Source organism: Rhineura floridana, chromosome 16, assembly GCF_030035675.1.
Source record: "Rhineura floridana isolate rRhiFlo1 chromosome 16, rRhiFlo1.hap2, whole genome shotgun sequence".
Lineage (NCBI taxonomy): Eukaryota > Metazoa > Chordata > Lepidosauria > Squamata > Rhineuridae > Rhineura > Rhineura floridana.
Window position 1 is genome coordinate 23537253 of NC_084495.1, and position 17734 is coordinate 23554986.

Genomic DNA, 17734 nt, shown 5'->3' on the forward strand with positions numbered 1-17734 from the left:
CCTCCTGCCTGCCCCTCTCCCAGGTCGGTTTTACCTATCCTAAGTATGATTGCACAGGAGTAAATCCCACTGAACTCAATAAGCATACAAATGATCAAACCTACCGCTCCTCCTCCTCCCTCCTATCCCCACCCTCCTTTCCTCCTCTCCTCCTCTCCTTCTTCCTTCCCCTCCTCCCCTACACCTCCATTTCCAATCCCTTCCCCTTCCTTCCAACTCCCCCTCTCCCATCCCTTCCTTCCTCCTCCCATCCCTTCTTCCCTCCTCCCTCCCTCCCTCTTCTTCTCCTCCCCCATGGTCAGCTTCACCTATCCTAAGCATGAGTGCATTGGAGTAAATCCCACTGAACTCAGTAAGCAAGCAAATGATCAGAGCTGTCTTTCCCATTCCTCTCCCCCTCTTCTCTCCCCTCCCCTCCCCCACTCTTCCCTCCTTCCACTCTTCCCTCCTTCCCCTCCCCTCTCTCCCCTCCCCTCCTCCTCTCTCCCCTCCCCTCCTCCTCTCTCCCCTCCCCTCCTCCTCTCTCCCCTCCCCTCCTCCTCTCTTCTTCCTCTCCTTTCCCTTTTCCTTCTCCTCCTCCTTGGCCTACAAATTTGTAAAAATGAAAACACAATGTGGGTTGGTCTTTCACAGTCCAATCCACTTCCTGTGTAGCTTGGAAGAATTTGATAATATATGCCTTTGAGCATATGGTGAGTGGTGTAGGGCAGTACAATATCTCAAAGAGGAGTTCAAGTCTCCTGCACCCCTGGTACATTCACTACAGCTACCCAATTTCTCTGCTTTTTAAAGTTTGATAGAAATATATGTTGGCTATAAGTGCATTCTTAAACAGCAATAATTTTTTGAATATTAGTGAATTTGTATTGAATGTTTGTTCTAATTTTGTTCTTTATTGTCAGAGGTGTTTTTAGGCTTTATGGATTCTGTGTTTTTAATTGGTTATGTATGTTGCTTTGGGTTACCTGGTGAGAAAAAAACTATCTATTATTATTATTATTAATAAAAAGGCATTCCTACCTAATTCACAATTCGCAAAACAACATGCAAACTGATACACACATATCCATGGACATTCACACTTCTCCAAATGTTTATGATGTAGTTCTTCAACAAAATAATTTGTAGAAACATGCATATTTTGGGGAAGTATGCACAATAACATATATAAGTGAAAATAATATAAACATGTGCACATTAAGCAAAATTGCTTGCAAAAATGTGTATATTAGAAGAAATTCATACTAAAATGCTGATGAATTTTCATGAGGACCTTTTTGCAAACAGATGCAAAAATTGGCAAACTGAATTTAAGATTGGAAAATTATATATGCATATGATGTGCTGTTACTAGGGATGGAAAGATCTGTCGATATTGGTTCTCTTAGTTTCTCATTTTTCCAATCTTATAGTCAGTTATCCACATTTCTACAGCAAGTTACATTTTAAAAAAAAAAAAAAATCCTCATGAGTATTATCCAGCATTTCAGTGCAAATTTCTCCTAATGGACACATTTTTGTAGGCAGCTTTGACTAAGGTATACATTTTTGCAAGCCATTTCTTGTCATATAATACATTTTTGTATGTTTTTTATTCATATATTCATTTGTATGCACACTTTCCCCTAACATATGCATTTTTGTAAACATTTGTAAATGTGAATTTTGAAAGATGGCCGTGTGTTGGTTCTCATATTGTTTTGGAAAGTATAAATTCAATATATTCAGCTTGAAATGTGACCTGAATCAAATTTTTTACTCATCCTTATTTGTTACCCACCTGGGGACCTTATGGTGAAGGGTGGATAAAACAATCATCTCTCTCTCTCTCTCTCTCTCTCTCTCTCTCTCTCTCTCTCTCTCTCTCTCTCTCTCTCTCTCTCTCTCAGACAGACAGACAGACAGGTTGGTTGGTTGGTTGGTTGGTTTGTGGTGCCTGCCAAGGTATTTCCATCACTGATGTCTTCCCAAAGTCAAGACATAAGCATTTTCCAGAAATATTTATAAACATTTTTAATTTGATGTGGTAGTATATATTTTACATTTTTGCTGTTTTCAAATGTTAATGTTAGTACCTGCTGTCAATCTGTTTATTGAGAAATGATGATATCAGTTTTTAAAGTCCTTATGGAAATTTGGAAAACATTGGAAATCTTAGAAATAGTAGATATAAACTCTGTCTAGACCAGATGAAGATATTGTTAGGTGATGGTTCTATCTGTTTGAGAGGTGGTATTCAGCCTATTCCAGATGGATTTGCACTTGCTCTGAAAAAGCAGGTTTGCATCTTGGCGGTGGTGCTTTGGTCTTTTCATTGGATGTTCAGATTGCATTCATGACAAAAGGTGCCTTTCACTAGTTTAAGCATGCATGCCAAATCTCCCCCCCTTGCTTCAGTTATCAATGCTCTTGTAATATCTAGGTTAGATTATTGCAGTACATTATATGTGGAGCTGTCCTCTGATTGCCCTTGTCAACAGAACTTAAGTGGTGCTGTTTGGGGCTGATGGGAATTGTATTCCAAACTATCTGGAGGCCACTATGCTTGGCTTAATTTCTCCAAGGCTTAGATATGGATGATTTATATCCCTGCTAGCTTTATCTTCTTTAACCTGCAACTTTTTACCTCCCTTTATTGTTTCCATTGTTTTTACTGTTTGGTATTGCTTTAATTGGACTGTTTGTTTTGTGATTGGCTATAGTTATATTTTTCAAACTGGAAATGTGGAATATTAGTGTTGTAAATTATTACAGAGTTCAAGGTGCTAGTTCTGGTATACAAAGCCTTATACTGTTCAGCACCAGAATACCTAAAAGATCATCTCACCTCTTATATACCCAATTGCTTGCTGTGCTCTGCTGGAGAGGGCCTCCTGCAGATACCATCTCATCAAGAAGTCTCTTCCGAGTGATGTAGGAAATTTACTTCTAGGGACCTCCCATTTGAAACTCCCTCCCGTTATATTGTTACGTGCACCCCAGTCTGGGAGTGGTGAAAGATTTCCAGGGGTTCCAATACTTATCCAATGTTTGGTTCCCTTTTAATGAAGGTCAGCAGAGAATGCGGTGTATTTAGGATATATGTTTTTATTTACACATATATACAACCTGAGTGTAAGAAAGAAGGGGCTCACAGCATCAGCAGTCCAACAGATCTTGCTTCCCTGTTAGTCTTCTAGAGGAGGCTTCCCAAAGCCCTAGCTTTGAGTTCAACAAAAAGAACAAGCCTCTCTCTCTGTCTTTCCAGCTTCCAGCTCTAAATCAGATTAACTCAAAATCTACCTCCTGCCCCAGTCAAGTGAGAGGAGAAGGTTACCCTCATTCCTATGGCAACACATCTTCTCTTGGCCAGACCTTTACACATGTTAATGGGCACTTGGAAGACTTGACTAGACCCATTACTTTATGAAAGGAGTTGGCTCAACCAGTTCAGCAGTCCTTTCCACTGCCAACTTCATCTATACAGATATAAAATCAGAGGCTGGAAAGGGGATGCAAAGACATCATCAATATCAATCCTTCATCCTATAACAATTAGGGCTGCCAGGTTCCTGGCCTGAGACTGATCCTGTAACTTTAGGAGAAGAGAAAGTCAGCCAAGTGCAGGTGTTCTTGCAATACTGTAATAGGAAAAACCACAAGGTGGAATTCTCTTCTCCTAAAGATACAGGATCAGTCTCAGGCCATGAATCTGGCAACCCTAACAACAATATATTAGACACACACTTTCTTTTTGGCACTTGTTGGAGACTTCTTCCATCTAGTGATGACTGGACTCATTCTACATTCATAAGCTGACCACACTGGCTATTGGCAATAGGATGTCTTCTTCCATCATGTCTGAGGGCATCAGGATACCTTAGGGGTCAACGGGCAGGCTGTGGGGCACACAGCTCTGTTCTTCAAGAGAAAGGTACAGCCAGGGAGCTCAAGCAGGGGTGGGTTGCTGCTTCTGTCCTCCTCACACACCCTAGCACCTGATATCCGAGGCATCAACTGCAACCTGCTTAGTCCCTGGCCTGGCAAAATCCAAGGCAAAGAAGCCCAGCAGCAAAAAACCAAATGAAACTGCAAGGGACAACTCAGTCTGAGAACTAGCCTCTTCCAAAGAGGTCTTGCAAGCCAGGTCAGGGCAGTGGGAGGCAGGAAGCTTCCTTATTCTCAGTCGGACCGTTGGTCCATCTAGTTTAGCATTGTCTACATTGATCAGCAGCAGCTCGCCAGGGTTTCAGATGGAGTTCTGTCCCGGCCCTACCTGGAGATGCCAGGGATTGAACCAGAGACCTTCTGCATACAAAGCAGATGCTCTATCACTGAGCTAGGGCCCTTCCCTAAAGGTGTCAGAACTTTAGCACTTGGAAGCACTGCATAAGCAAGATGGGCTGCTGGTTCCTGTAAGTGGTTCCACAAATATGTCTCTCTGGTTCCACTCCACAAACATTTCTCAGGCCCATCGTGTACACTATAAGTGTTCTCATCTTCCCACCTCCTCTTGTCTACCCCTCTGTCAAGATATGTATTGTAAGCCCCTTGATGGCAGGGACCTGCCCATTTGCTTATCTTTACTCTGCAAAGCATTCTGCACGTTGATGGCACTGCAGAAATGACAACAACTAGTTTAATGGTAGTAAAAAGGACACCCTGTTTCTCTAGCCATTTACTAGATGCATTTGGATCGGATAAAATAGGGCTTAGGAGGAAATGTCTTAAATTGCAAGATTTGCTCTATTAGGTTATCACCATCCTTTCCCTATGCTTCCAATTCTTTTAGCATCTGTCGCTTTCCCTCCTTTGAAACTAATAGAAAAATGTCAATATTCTTTGCTGAGATATCCCAACCCCACTCTTTCTTTTAACAGCATGACAGAGTGCTTTCCAACAGGCATATAGTTAAATGTCTTTGTATGGGGTGTGTGTCTATGTGTATGTATGTGCATCAATACACACACACACACACACACACAATATTATCAGTTTCTTCTTCCTGATGAGAATGCAGAGTACAATAGCTGGGCTCTGGGTAATGAAGGCAAAATGTTCTCTTGAGGATAATAAGGAGCCCTCTTTTCTTGTAACAATAATATGAGATAAATGTATCCTCCCAGGACAATATAACTGATACATTTCCCTGTGGGTCGTTATGATTCTGTTACAGACATTTTGAGCATGAAAAGATAATGCGAAAGTGTGTTTGGAAGGAGAGAGGGAAGTGGTTCTCTCTCTTCTGTTTCCATGACAAAGAAAAAAAGGAGGAAAAAAGATTAAATTATTAGATATGTATTTTTTCCTCTCCCTTTTCTTTGTCTCTTCTCAGAACTCACAGTGGAATTGTAACATGCGCTCTGATATATATTAAAAGCACAGACCAGCTTGCACAAGTTTATTAGGGTTTGGGATGTTCTAAGAGAGTTATCAGAAGAGATGGGATAAACTTATGTTGAAAAGAGGCAAGCGGCTGAGAGTGCGACAAAGAAAAGAGATGCATGTCAGCAGCCTTAATCTGAGAAGAAGCATTCTAGAAAATATCACGGGCTAGCCTGGTGTCAAAAAACAGTCTTGTGGTACCTCCAGTAAAGTAATGGCAAATTCAAAAGTGCAGGGTCTCTTCATGATAGTCATGGCCATGCCCCCTCCCCTCCCCCTCCTTTTTTGTTGCTGGGTTGAGAATAAGATCTTCAATGCTTTGCCTATCACAATAGATGTTCCTAGGAGCTAATGAGCATGAAAGAGAAGTGTGCTAGCTACTGAGAATAAATACATAAACAAACAAGCAAGTAAATAAATAAATAAGAGTGCAGTGCTACACATGTTGTAGACCAACAGTATCTGGATAGGTACAAATTACCCACCCCTAGCATGTTTTATCATTAGGTTAAACAAACATGTAGTGTATTATTTAAGTGAAACATCTTCTCAGCACCCTACTGCTCTATATCCTGTGAAAAGAAGATGAAAGAGACTCACCAATTTCTCAAATGCATATTCCCCCTTTTAGCATCTGAAGTCTCTAGTCTGAGAAATTTTAGATCATTCTCTATGTAGGAAGGTCTCTGCAGATGTTGCATTAGCAGAGAAGATACTCCTGTTCTGGAAAAATATCTTATCAGGAAATATTAGGAACTAAACAACATTCCTCCCCCCTTCCTTAATGCGTTCATTAAAAGGAAAATTCTACCCATTTGGCTTGCTCAGTTAAATAAAGTTTTCAAAGTTAGAAAACCCCTGCCTTGAAAATCCTTTAAAAAAAATAATCAGAAATGATAATTGCCACTTCGGCATCACAGTTAGGGATTGTCACCAAGTCATCAACTCACTCTTTGTTATCAAAGTATGAATTTAGCATGGGGTGAAAGGTTGGGAAGGAGGTGAGGAGAAACAAAGATGGAAATGGTATATTTTATCTACATGACAGACTTAGCAAAGTCACCTGCACCTCACTACTGATCTGGGCTAGGAGGTTCTAACTGAAGTTCTGGTTCCATTTTTTGGCAAAAAAAAATGTGTGGGGGCTACTCAGTACTTCAGGATGAAAACCAGGCATATAATGCATCACTGATACAGAAAGATTCTATCTAGAGGTACCAGTTGTCTCTGATTTGGGAATCTAAGAACACAAGAAAGCTCTGCTAGATCACATAAGGGCAATAGCCCTCTCATGCATTTGTTTCCCAGCAATTGATAATTCAGAGGCATATTGCTTATGATCCCAGATACTTTTTTTCTCTTGTTCTTGATTGGCCATGTAGCCAACCCAGGAAAAATTGACTTCAGTCTAAATTAGCTATGTTAACCCTAGAGACATAAAACCTGATTGGCCAGCCACCTAGAGTTGTCATGTCATGTTTGCTATGGGATTCCTAAGATCTCTATGAAGTAGAAAGGATTCCGTAACAAGTGTTACCATTTGCCAATTGGGGTATTATTTTATATAGGTAAGCGTGCTTGACCAACCTATAAATAGGATCTTTTACAGCTGCCAATTCCACCTAACACCCTATTTTGATGTGCTCAGTGGACCACAGAAACATAGGATAGGCCCCAATGCTTGATTCACATTTTATTATAAATCCAGTTCCAATAAGCAATATTCCACACTCACACTTAACCTTTATACATGCAAACTATCAATATGAATATGCAGGTGAAATGTTAGCTTACCATTTTCACACAGATAGCATCCACTTTTTATCCAGGTGATCAGTCTGGATAAATCGGTAAAGAATCTTACCAAGCCAGGGACATACTATAGTCATGGTGTAACCCCTTTCCTAACTGTGATGTGATGTTCTTCTCTTCTGTCTTCATTATTATTACTGGTCACTTCAGGGCCAGAGTTTGTAAATGCGGGGCCTGATTGGGAACCTGCGGGGCCCCTGCGCTCCTCTTCCACAATTCGCGGCAGGATTCCTGCCATGGATAGCAGGGCAGGAGCTTCAGAGCTGCCTGCCATTCCCCTGCTCTACTTACCTGTCTCTCTGCTGTTGTTTGCGGCTGTGTGCTTTGCGCGCGCAGGTTTGCCATCAATCAAGATGGCGGCTGAGGTTTTCCTAAGGGGCTGAAGCTTCTGCCACCATCTTGGTTGATGGCAGCAATGCATGTGTGTAGCATTTGTGTATGTGTGTAGCATGTGTGTAGCACTGTTAAAACTACTGGTGTGGGAGGGTCAGGAGGTGGAAATGTCCCCTTAGGAAAACCGCAGCCACCATCTTGACTGATGACAAACCGGCACGTGCAGTGCACGCGGCCAAAAAAACAGCACAGAGAAAGGTAAGCAGAGCAGGGGAATGACAGGCAGCTTGGGATTTCCCGCCGTGCAATCTGCAATACCAATCCTGCAGCGAATCGCAGAAGGGGAGTGCCGGGGCCCGGGGCAGGCTGGTGTCCAAGGGCCCTGGCATGCCTGGAGCCAGCCCTGCTCCCCGCTAAGCCTTTAAGGCACAATTTCCCCATGAGCATGGGGCCCCCACTAAGCGCGGGGCCCGATTGAGCCCAATTGGTCCAATCGGTATTTTGCCAGCCCTGGGTCACTTACAACTGTATAGATCTTGCTCCACCTACTTTGCTCCAGGCATCCCCCTGGGGCCTTTTCAACTTATTCTGGCCACCTGATCTGTAAAGCTTATACAACTCACTTATTTATTCTAAATCCGGTATGTGTCCTAATGACCTGATGTATTTTGACTATTCCTGCATGTTATTTAACACTTCTTTAAAAACATGTTTACCACTATTCTTGATCAAGCATTCTACCTCGTGTCTAAGATTCCTATCAGCTATTCTTAAATGCTTTAGCCAGCCTATTTCATCATCCTAATTTAATGGGATTTAATTTAATTTAATGCCTTTCCCCAAGCTGGTATCCCCCCTCCCCAATAGCCTTGTATTTAGAGGTCTCATCAAAGAGCATATTCTGGAGTTCCAGGCTCTCCCCAATTCCATATATATGAAATATCAGACATTAACACGGGGGTGAAATAGATGAGGCTGAAGAGGTGAATGACATAAAATAGGTAGAAGAGAAATGGGAATATTCCCCATGCAGGAAAGGGACTTGTGAAGCAGCACCCCTCGGGATTGAATCCGCTGGTGAGTGGAGGAATTGAACCTGGAAAGTGCGGAGTGCTCCTTTGCAAATGCCATTCCTACATTGCAAGGAAGATGCTTGTGAGGCAGTACCCTGTAGGATCAAATCCTCCTGCTCTCTGCAGTTGGGAAGCAGGGACCCCTCCAATCACATGTTTCATCAGGGTTTAAAAAATGTGATGAAACGTGATCAGGAGGGGGTGGGGCAAGAGGGAATGGCAGCCTTTCCCTCCACCGCATCCTCACATATGCTTAATTAGGTTTTTTTAAGGAAGGCTCCTGAAACAGCACCCTCCAGGATTGATGCCTCTGTGGGCTTCATGTGAAGATATGCCTTCCTCCCTTCTGAGTGAGACCAGGGGGGTTGATCCTCTTTAAAAGCAGCACCCCAGACTAGAAGTGAAAAACAGCACCCCAGAGCTTCAAAGCCCTCCTGGGCTGTATTTGGAGATGGTATTCACCCTCCCATTTGACCAAGAACAGAGGGGATTGAACCTTTGGGAAGGCTCTTGACAAACAGCACCCTGCTGGACTCTGTGCAGGCTCTGGATGCTGCTTGCCAAGAGCCTACAGAGGAGGTTTTTGCTAAGCAGCACCCGGAGGATTGATTCCCCCTTGCTTCTGTTGGGAGAGAAGGGATGAAGAAGACATTGTATCTCTCCCCTACCCCGACTATTTGATTAGGGTTTTTAAAACCCTAATTAAACATTAGCCCAATTCCCCAAATTGTTTCAGGGATGGATCCGGCATGAGTGGTCCTCATATTGGCACGGGGCAGGTCAGCCCAATCTGGTGGCAGGTGTCTGTGCACAGTGTACTTGTATCTCCTACTACAGTGTTGTTGGACAGTTCTCCTACTGATCTGGGCTGCCTTTCTCCTGGTGTGTGAACCCAGTAAAACTCATGTCCTGCTGGTAAAGAGAACATTGTGCTGGACCAGCACTCCAAGTCCTCCATTTGTCCACAAGTATGCCTGATCGTGAAGCCAGTGTCACAGTGAGCTATCCATGGTCCTGAACATTTGCTGTTATTTGTGTGTAAGCCCAAACACAGCTGCATAGACTGGGAGCATTGGTTGCACAGGATTGTATCCAGCTAGGTTCTACTCAGAGAAGACCCTGTGAACTGAATTGATCTAAGTTAGTCATTAATTTTAGTGGGTCTCAGAGTATGACCAAAGTTGGATACACACAGGACCAGCTACAGGATAATACATTCCTCATGCCCTACTGGCCTTGATAATATAGATGTGTTTGTGTGTCCTTTTGAAACTTAAGCAACAATTTGTTAATTTAAAAGAAATACAGTGAAGATGGAAGCTGCAGAGGTCAAACCCATATTTAAAGTCCACAGACTTCAAACTGAGTGTGCATTTATTTTTATGCCGCTTCAAAAATTTTCAAGAATTCTGACTGCTGAATTGGGATATTTCCCTGTTCAGTGAGCCGAGCTGTGTCTTGTCTTGACTGATGCAAGACAATGTTGTTGGTGATGTCAATACCTGGTGTTGAGAGGGAGGTTTGGATACTAGGTGACTAGGACAAACATCCATTTGTATTCAAATATTGTTGCCGAAGCTCAGTTGGTATCTAGTTTTAAAATGTTGGTTCTCCTTCCCCTTATAGAACAAAGCTTCAAAAGAGGAAATTGGCACTTCCTGACAGCTCTGCCCTTCCCCTTGGGGGGCTGACCAGTTAAATGGATGTTGTGTACATTCCTGCCTATAAATTGCAGTGCTTAATGAAATGACTCTTGTTGCAGAAGTGCTCAAAAGCTAGTCAGAAATTAAAGTTTCCAGGAGGCAATAAGTATAAGAACTCAGAACCCTGTTTGTTGTGTTTCACATTTGTCAAATATCTTGTTACTTACAGATGCTTGGAAAGGAAAGAGGATTTTGTAATTGGGATTTGTTCTAGGGAAAATACACTGGGAATGCAGTTGGGGTGGGGAGGGAATCACCCAGAAATGCAAATCTTTAATGTCTTTGCTTATTCTACAATACACACAGAGAGATACTCACCTGTTTCTGCACTTTTGGCAATAGAGCTAATACAGATGCGCTAATGAAGTCATTATGAAAGGACAGTAGATGTGTGGAAGGGGACCTTGTATATTGCAGGAATGATGGAGAAGCACAGATATATTATCCCTCATTATTGTTCTGTGCAAAGTTCTACAACATACAGAAAAAGGTGTTACTTCTTCGTGCAGTGCATTGTTAAACTATGGACGTTGCTCCCACAAGAGACAGTGATGGCCACCAACTTTGAAGGCTTTACAAGTATTCATGGGGGATAAGGCTATCAGTGGCTACTAGCCATGATGGCTATGCTTTGCCTCCATAATCGGAGACAATATGCTTCCAAATACCATTTGTTGGAAACTGCAGGTGAGGAGAGTGCTCTTTGCACTCAGGTCCTGCTTGCAGGCTTCCCATGAGCAACTGGTTGGTTACTGTGAGAACAGACTATTGGACTAAATGGGCCATTGGCCTGATCCAACAGGCTCTTCTTATGTTCTTATCTTCTTATGTGTGCATCCATCAGAAATGGACATCAGTAAAATAAACAATTGAATATAGTGAGTGTGAAGAAAGTGATGCACATGATCATCATCCCCCTCCCATACACACACTGCTATTGGATCAACTGCAGATGTGGAGGCTGCTTCATTAGGGCAAATGAGGCACCAACTTCAGTTTGTCTTTAGGTAGCCCATGCCACACCCCACCTGCCTTCAGTTTGTTTGTTTGTCCATTTATTTATTTATTTAATGAATGTCTTAGCCGCCCATCTGGCTGGCTATCCAGCCACTCTGGGCGACATACAAAATAAACATACAGATAGAATAAACATTAAACATCTGGACACAAGATAATAAAATCTAGCCCACCCCAAAAGCCTCCCTGAAGAGTTTCCTCCTCTTTGAACCCTATACAACTAGAATTAGTTGGCTGTACCTGACTCTGGCTCCATCCTCTATTGCTCTCCCTGCCTTCTGCTTTACTAGTCCCAATGGACACCAGCCACCACTAAATTGGAAACCTCTCAAGCAATGCAGATGTTCTGTGGCAGGTTGTTAATTGCTAAATGGAGAGCAAAATGTACAGATATTTGTCATTACTTGTAGTTTGAAGGGCTAAGTTGTTGTTGTTATTATTGCTGTTGTTGATAGTATTAGTATGAATATTAGTATTAGTATTAATTACCTGCCCTTCACCAGCAAATCACAGGGTTTGTTACAACAATTTAAAATTCAATATATACAAACAGTTAAATTACAGTCACTGGAACAGGATGGGTCTCATGCATAAAAGGCAAGAGTAAAGAGGTGCATCTTCAGCATATGGCAGAAACTATACAATGAAAGTGCCAGACACACCTCTGTGTGGAGGGAATTCCACAACCTATGAATCACTACCAAAAATGCTGTCTCCCGGGCCACCACCCCCTGAACCTCTCAGGTCCATGGAACTACCAAGAGGGTCCTCTCTGTTGACCTTAACACCTGAGAAGGTCTCTAGTGAATGAGGTGGTCTTTCAGATATATGGACCCTAAGTCTTAGAGCTTTAAACATGAATGAAAGCAAGGTGAATTGGGACCTGAAATGAACTGGTAAGCAATTTAGTACTTCAGTCAGTTCCTACCTAGATGCTTGATGAATCACAAACATCTCCAGCACTTCAGATGTATCTCCAATAATCTGTTTACCACTCAGAGCTTACAGATTAATGCAATAACACAAACCTAGCACAAGAATTTTGGTGCGAGGCAATCTGATGAAGGCCTCATGTGTTCTTCCTACTTTGTGTTTTTACCTTTTAATTTTCTCATGCATTTTTCATTTCTGTAGCAGTACTTGCTTCAGGACTATAACAAAAATACATTTCTTTCTTTCTTTCATTCTTTCTTTCAAGAATGAATAGCCAGGTCTCGATTGTGTGGTAAATTAATTCTAGTAATGAGCATCCTCCCCAAATCTTTGCAGGTAATTAGCAGATTGGATTAATACCCAGGAACTGTAGTCAATTTCCTGCCAAAGCTTCAAGCTGATCACATGAGGAGGCATTGTGTTATATTTTTAAAGAATGCTTTCTCTATCTGTTTCCCACCCTTAAAAAAAACATGTTGCATATGTATAACATGATGAAATCTTTTGCAAAATATAAAGCTTTGAAACACAGCTTCAAATTTTCATACCTCCTGGGGAGTCATTCTTCTGAATTGATGATAAGCTGCTGGGTTGGTCATCTGTGACTGCAGTCCAGCAAAGCTTTATGCATGAATGTGGAGGACCATGCAAAGAAACTTCTAGGGACTCTGTGTCATGGCCCCCCCAGACAGACTCTAATGACACAAAGACTGTAGGAGGGGCAGGAAACACACCCAGAGAAAACCATAGCAATAGCTGCCTTGTTCAGAATTTTCATGGAAGAGAATCACTAGGAGTAATCACTGCTAGCATCTACTGCACCCGAGGTGGTAACCCTGCTCTCATCCTTTGAGAAACTCTTTAAGATGCAGGAGGTATCCCACTGCTATAATCTTACATTCAGGGGCAATAAGAGGCTGTATGGCCACATGGCATCTGAGGAACAGGGTACACTTCTTTATTTTACAATGACATTCCTTAAAGAGACAGGACTATAGACAACACCCTAAATGGCAACAAAACTATCAGAGCTGAGGGTGGGCTTCACAGGATTGTTGAAACGCCATTATTACCTTGTTGCATCCAGCCTCCAGAAGGTGCTGACTGATTTCTTACATTTGGCATACCTTCTTCCTAGTCTTGCCGGTACTCCTAGGGTTCTAGACATGATACCTTTGATGTACAGCTGGGCCTGAGTTTGGCAATCCATCTGAGATTGTGTATGATCAAGCCTCAGTTCCCTCTTTGTGTGAAGAGAATGGGGTTGTGCAACATTAGCATCTGCAATTAGTAGGAAGTATAAAGATTCTGGATTGGCCAGGCCTGGTATAAATAATAGGAATCTGGCCCTCTGCTCTTGTTTTGATAATAGGACAGTGCATTCTGCCTTGCACTGCCTGCTTCCTTTGGAATCTGACCATCATTCTGTTTTTGGCTATCATCTATTCCTGGGTCTGTGGATCATTGTTTCCTAGCAATTTAGTCTTTCCCCTCCAGCCATAGTCTGCTGAGCAGCATGGACCGCTGTGGTCTATGAACCACAATATAAGAAGTACTGGTTTCTAATGATATAGTGAAGATGGTGAGAAATAGAAATGCTTTAGCCTTGACCTAGCACATTTGTTACATGAGTAAAGTCCAGTGCAAAAGCTTGCATATGGCACATGGATAGAGCAAAAGCTACTGCATAGCACAACCACCTTCCCACTGATCCAGAAACAATATATGGCTTGATTTGCCAACCTGACCACAATTATTGCCTGGCAGCCATTGATGGCTTTTAAAGAGATATTTTAACTTGTATGGTCTAAGATCCAAAGGAAGTTGGAGGCAGCTTTGGGATGATGTGCATTAACATATTTTAACACAGTCGTGTAGGCCTCACCAATCTTGCTATGCTACAGGCAGAGTAGAAACCAGACAGTATATATTTGATACATTGGAAATAACATCTTGAACACCTACAGGCTAGTGAAAGTAATTTGAGCTTGAGAAGGTCTTGGGAAGAAGGAAAAATGAAACTGGTAGTTCTGAAACACTGAAATTATTCTTGTTCAACTTAATCTAATTCAGAATGGATACTGCTTCAGGGCTGAACAGCAACCAGAAAACACAACTGGGATATTCTTTATTTGAATCGTACATTATAATGAAAAAAATAAAACTTGGACTGTTTTAATCAAATAAAATAACTGTGGTGGTTAACGTCTTCAGGGTGGTGGGGAAATGTCTACCTAGACATCACTTACAATAGAGAGAAAATGCAATTTAGACAGCCTGCCGAACAGGTGGTGTTTAGACCAGAGACTTTCCTTTAGTTGCAAATTTCTTGAGATTCCTACTGGTACTTGGTTAATGATCCACCAAGGTGTCTTTCAAGAGTTTCAGTACAAAAGATTGTTATTTTGACTGATGGCATTTTCTGTGAACCAGGAGGAATCATTTCAGAGAGTTCCAGTACAACTTTCTACATGTCAACAAGACTGTTTTGATAGAAAACCAGTCTATGCCTCTAAAAGAAACAGAGTCTCTTTCTCCAGTGAAAAGAGATACTAATTACTTTGTTATGCCAAGACGATGTTTATTGGAGATGACCAAGTCTAGTTGCCAAAGATCCTCCTTGAATGGATTATATCTCACTGCTCTGGCATCCCATTCCTCTGTATTCCAAATTGTTGACTAATTTAGAATGATGGTTGGAAATGTTTTTTCTGAACCCTGAAAGAATCCTCACTCTACAGCTGTGAATGTGGTTAACACAAAAGAAGAAGGCAAGATTCAGAGGGAAGGAAAAGATGCAATTTTGGACTGCTGCATTTGATTATCAGTTTGGCTACAGGGCAATTCTGGGGGAATCTATGCATAATTGTCATGGCCTAGATCAGGAATCATTGGATGCAGAGTTTTCCTACAACAATATCCCTGAGGAGAAGATGGATTCATTCCCCCAGTCCATTTCCATGTGGACCCACTGGCACCAAAGGCTACATCTCCAACCTGTGCTGTCCATTTCTGCAAACTGGCCTTTTTTGAGGATGAGTGAGAAAAAAGTAAAAAATAACAGAAAAAAATGTGTTCTACTAAATTTTAGCAGAGTTCTAAATGGAACTAGTTATTAAGAGGAGTAGTAAACTCTCTCTCAGAGGGAGGTAATGGGTTTCATTTAGAGCTCAGCTAAAAATTTTCAGACAATTTTTCCCTGAATTTTTTAACACTTTTTTTCTTTCTCCTGCCCTCCACTTTGCAGAACTGGACAGCACAAGTTGGACAGCCATCTGTTGGTGATGCTCTGGAATCAACCAATCAATCTGGAATCAAGCAAGCAAGGTGTTAGATTAGATGGCCTACAACACCCCATTCTGCTCTATGGCTTAAAAATCTAATGGAATAATCTTATCTGGGCTGCAGCAGGGTATGACAAAGTGACATAGCTGCCACCATATCTGCAGCCTTATCTCTCATGCTGACTGGGAAGGAAGGTGAGGGGGGCAGACAAAAGGCTGCTCTGGGCTACACCAGCCTGGAGTTTGCATAGTGATCAGGTCTGGTCTGGACTGGGACCGATGCCATCAAGTGACAGTAGTGGTGTTGGTACTGGATCCTGAGCTAGCTCACCATCCGCAGAATGCCCAGTTGTAGAGCTTTCCATGGGCTACCACCAGCAGGAAGCCCATTGGTGGTGCTTCTGCCCATCTGGACTTTCAGTGGGCAGTATGGAGAGCATCACCCCATGGACAGAGGATGGAGAAGCTGTTCTGGGCTTGGTGGAGGTAGAGCTCTACTTCATCCCTCTTCCCCTTCCCCCCATCCCTGGGTAAATAGAAAATGTCTTCCCCTGCTTCTGAGAAGACAGAAGATCCAGAACCTGGTGATCTTCCCTGGAAAAAGTACCACCAAAAAAACCCTATCCTTGGTTACAACACATATCGCCAAAAGGGAGGGAGGCATTCTTAGAAGGGTCTCAAAAAGATTATCTTAGCAGTAAGAAAGTTCATATTGGTGAGAATTAAATGAGGCAAATGTGTAGCAATTAAAGAAGATTAGAAAGTTCTTTTTTTAAAAGAAGTTCACTCAGTTTCCAGATAGCATTTTTTCACTTGCTATTTTTAAAGACGTTTTCTTAAATGTGCCTGAGCTCTAGGTAGTGGAGCATGTAAAAATCAGTCTTATATACAATGTCTGTTCTTTTTATGCCTATGCTGAAATAGCTTGAATATAATTCTCAGTCTTATAAATTGCTGTAAATCTGTTATGCTGCTCATCCTTGACAGTTTTCATCTGTGCATAAATCAGTTACAATACTCATGCAGTTTTTATCTTCCTTTGACTCCCCAACATAGCCATTAGTGAACAATGCATTTGCAAGGGTCCCCCTATGATGCTCACAGCATCCCTAGTCAATTAATCAAGGATGGCTTCTATCAGGGTTCATTTACAGCATTTTTGCTTAAAATAGGAAGTTAGAGAAACCCGAGACACCATTCCTGCTTAAATCTGTGTACCAATAGCCTGCGGTTATTATTGTAATACTAAAATGTTTCAGCTTCCACCTTCATCAGCTGCTAACATACAAATGCTGATACCAAGGTGGCAGTTATAGAGTTTTGAGGATGGAATGCTCAGAGGGGTTTCATTTGCAGAAGCTAAGTGATGTTTGTACTGCCCTCCAAGTTCAAGCCATGTGGTGGCAATGTGTCCAGAGCAGCCTTTCCCAACCAGTGTGCCTCCAGATGCTGTTGGACCACAACTCCCATCAGCCTAAGCCAGCATTGCCAATGGTCAGGAAAGATGAGAATTGTGGTCCAACAACATCTGGAGGCACACTGGTTGGGAAAGGCTGGTCCGGAGAGTATATCCAAAAGTTCTCCCTTTTAGTCAATGCTGCTGGATCTGTTGGTATCTCTATAGCTGTTATAAAAAAGTCCAACGGGCTGTGACCCTCAATGTTGAAATGTTTTGCAACTGGTTGCTCCACTTTTTTTTGTTAAGATTGCCAATTTGTGGTTTCTGAAGCATGTGCGTAGGACAGCTGTGGCTTTTCCTACATATTGGAGATGACATCCTCTCTGTTCTCTCTGACTGTTTTGTGTATCGCCATGAAAATTTACAGGGTTGTTAAGTTTCTGAGTTCAGGACTATAAGTTTTGTAAGGTTTTGTTTTGAAGTGAGATTATGGGAACATGAGAATGGCATTGGGGTATTTTCAATTTAACATTGTGGAATGTGAAAAATGTGAAAAATCCACGCTGGCTATAGTATACAGCCACTCTTGTGGCTGTATAATAACGGGTGAGGGATGAAAACAAGGTGCTATTCATTGCAGCTGTGTGAAAAAACAGTTCCACAAAATGCCAGTATATTGACCGAAAGAGCCACTGTTCTGTAATGCAATAGGTATTGCAGTGTGAAAGGAATTTCAGCAATCAGGACAGAAGTGCTACCATTTTAATCCATGATTAAACTAATGCAATAACCCACATGTCTGAATGCAGCCTTGGT

At 42.0% G+C, this 17734-nt stretch overlaps 1 long non-coding RNA gene across 1 annotated transcript in view; it reads left to right on the forward strand.

Moving 5' to 3' along the window:
* Positions 1-15784, forward strand: part of LOC133371484 (uncharacterized) — a 108904-nt gene extending 93120 nt beyond the window's left edge. Inside the window, exon 4 of the long non-coding RNA XR_009759330.1 lies at positions 15483-15784. This is a non-coding gene — a long non-coding RNA (uncharacterized LOC133371484). The remainder of the gene's footprint in view (positions 1-15482) is intronic.
* Positions 15785-17734: the final 1950 nt, after the last annotated feature.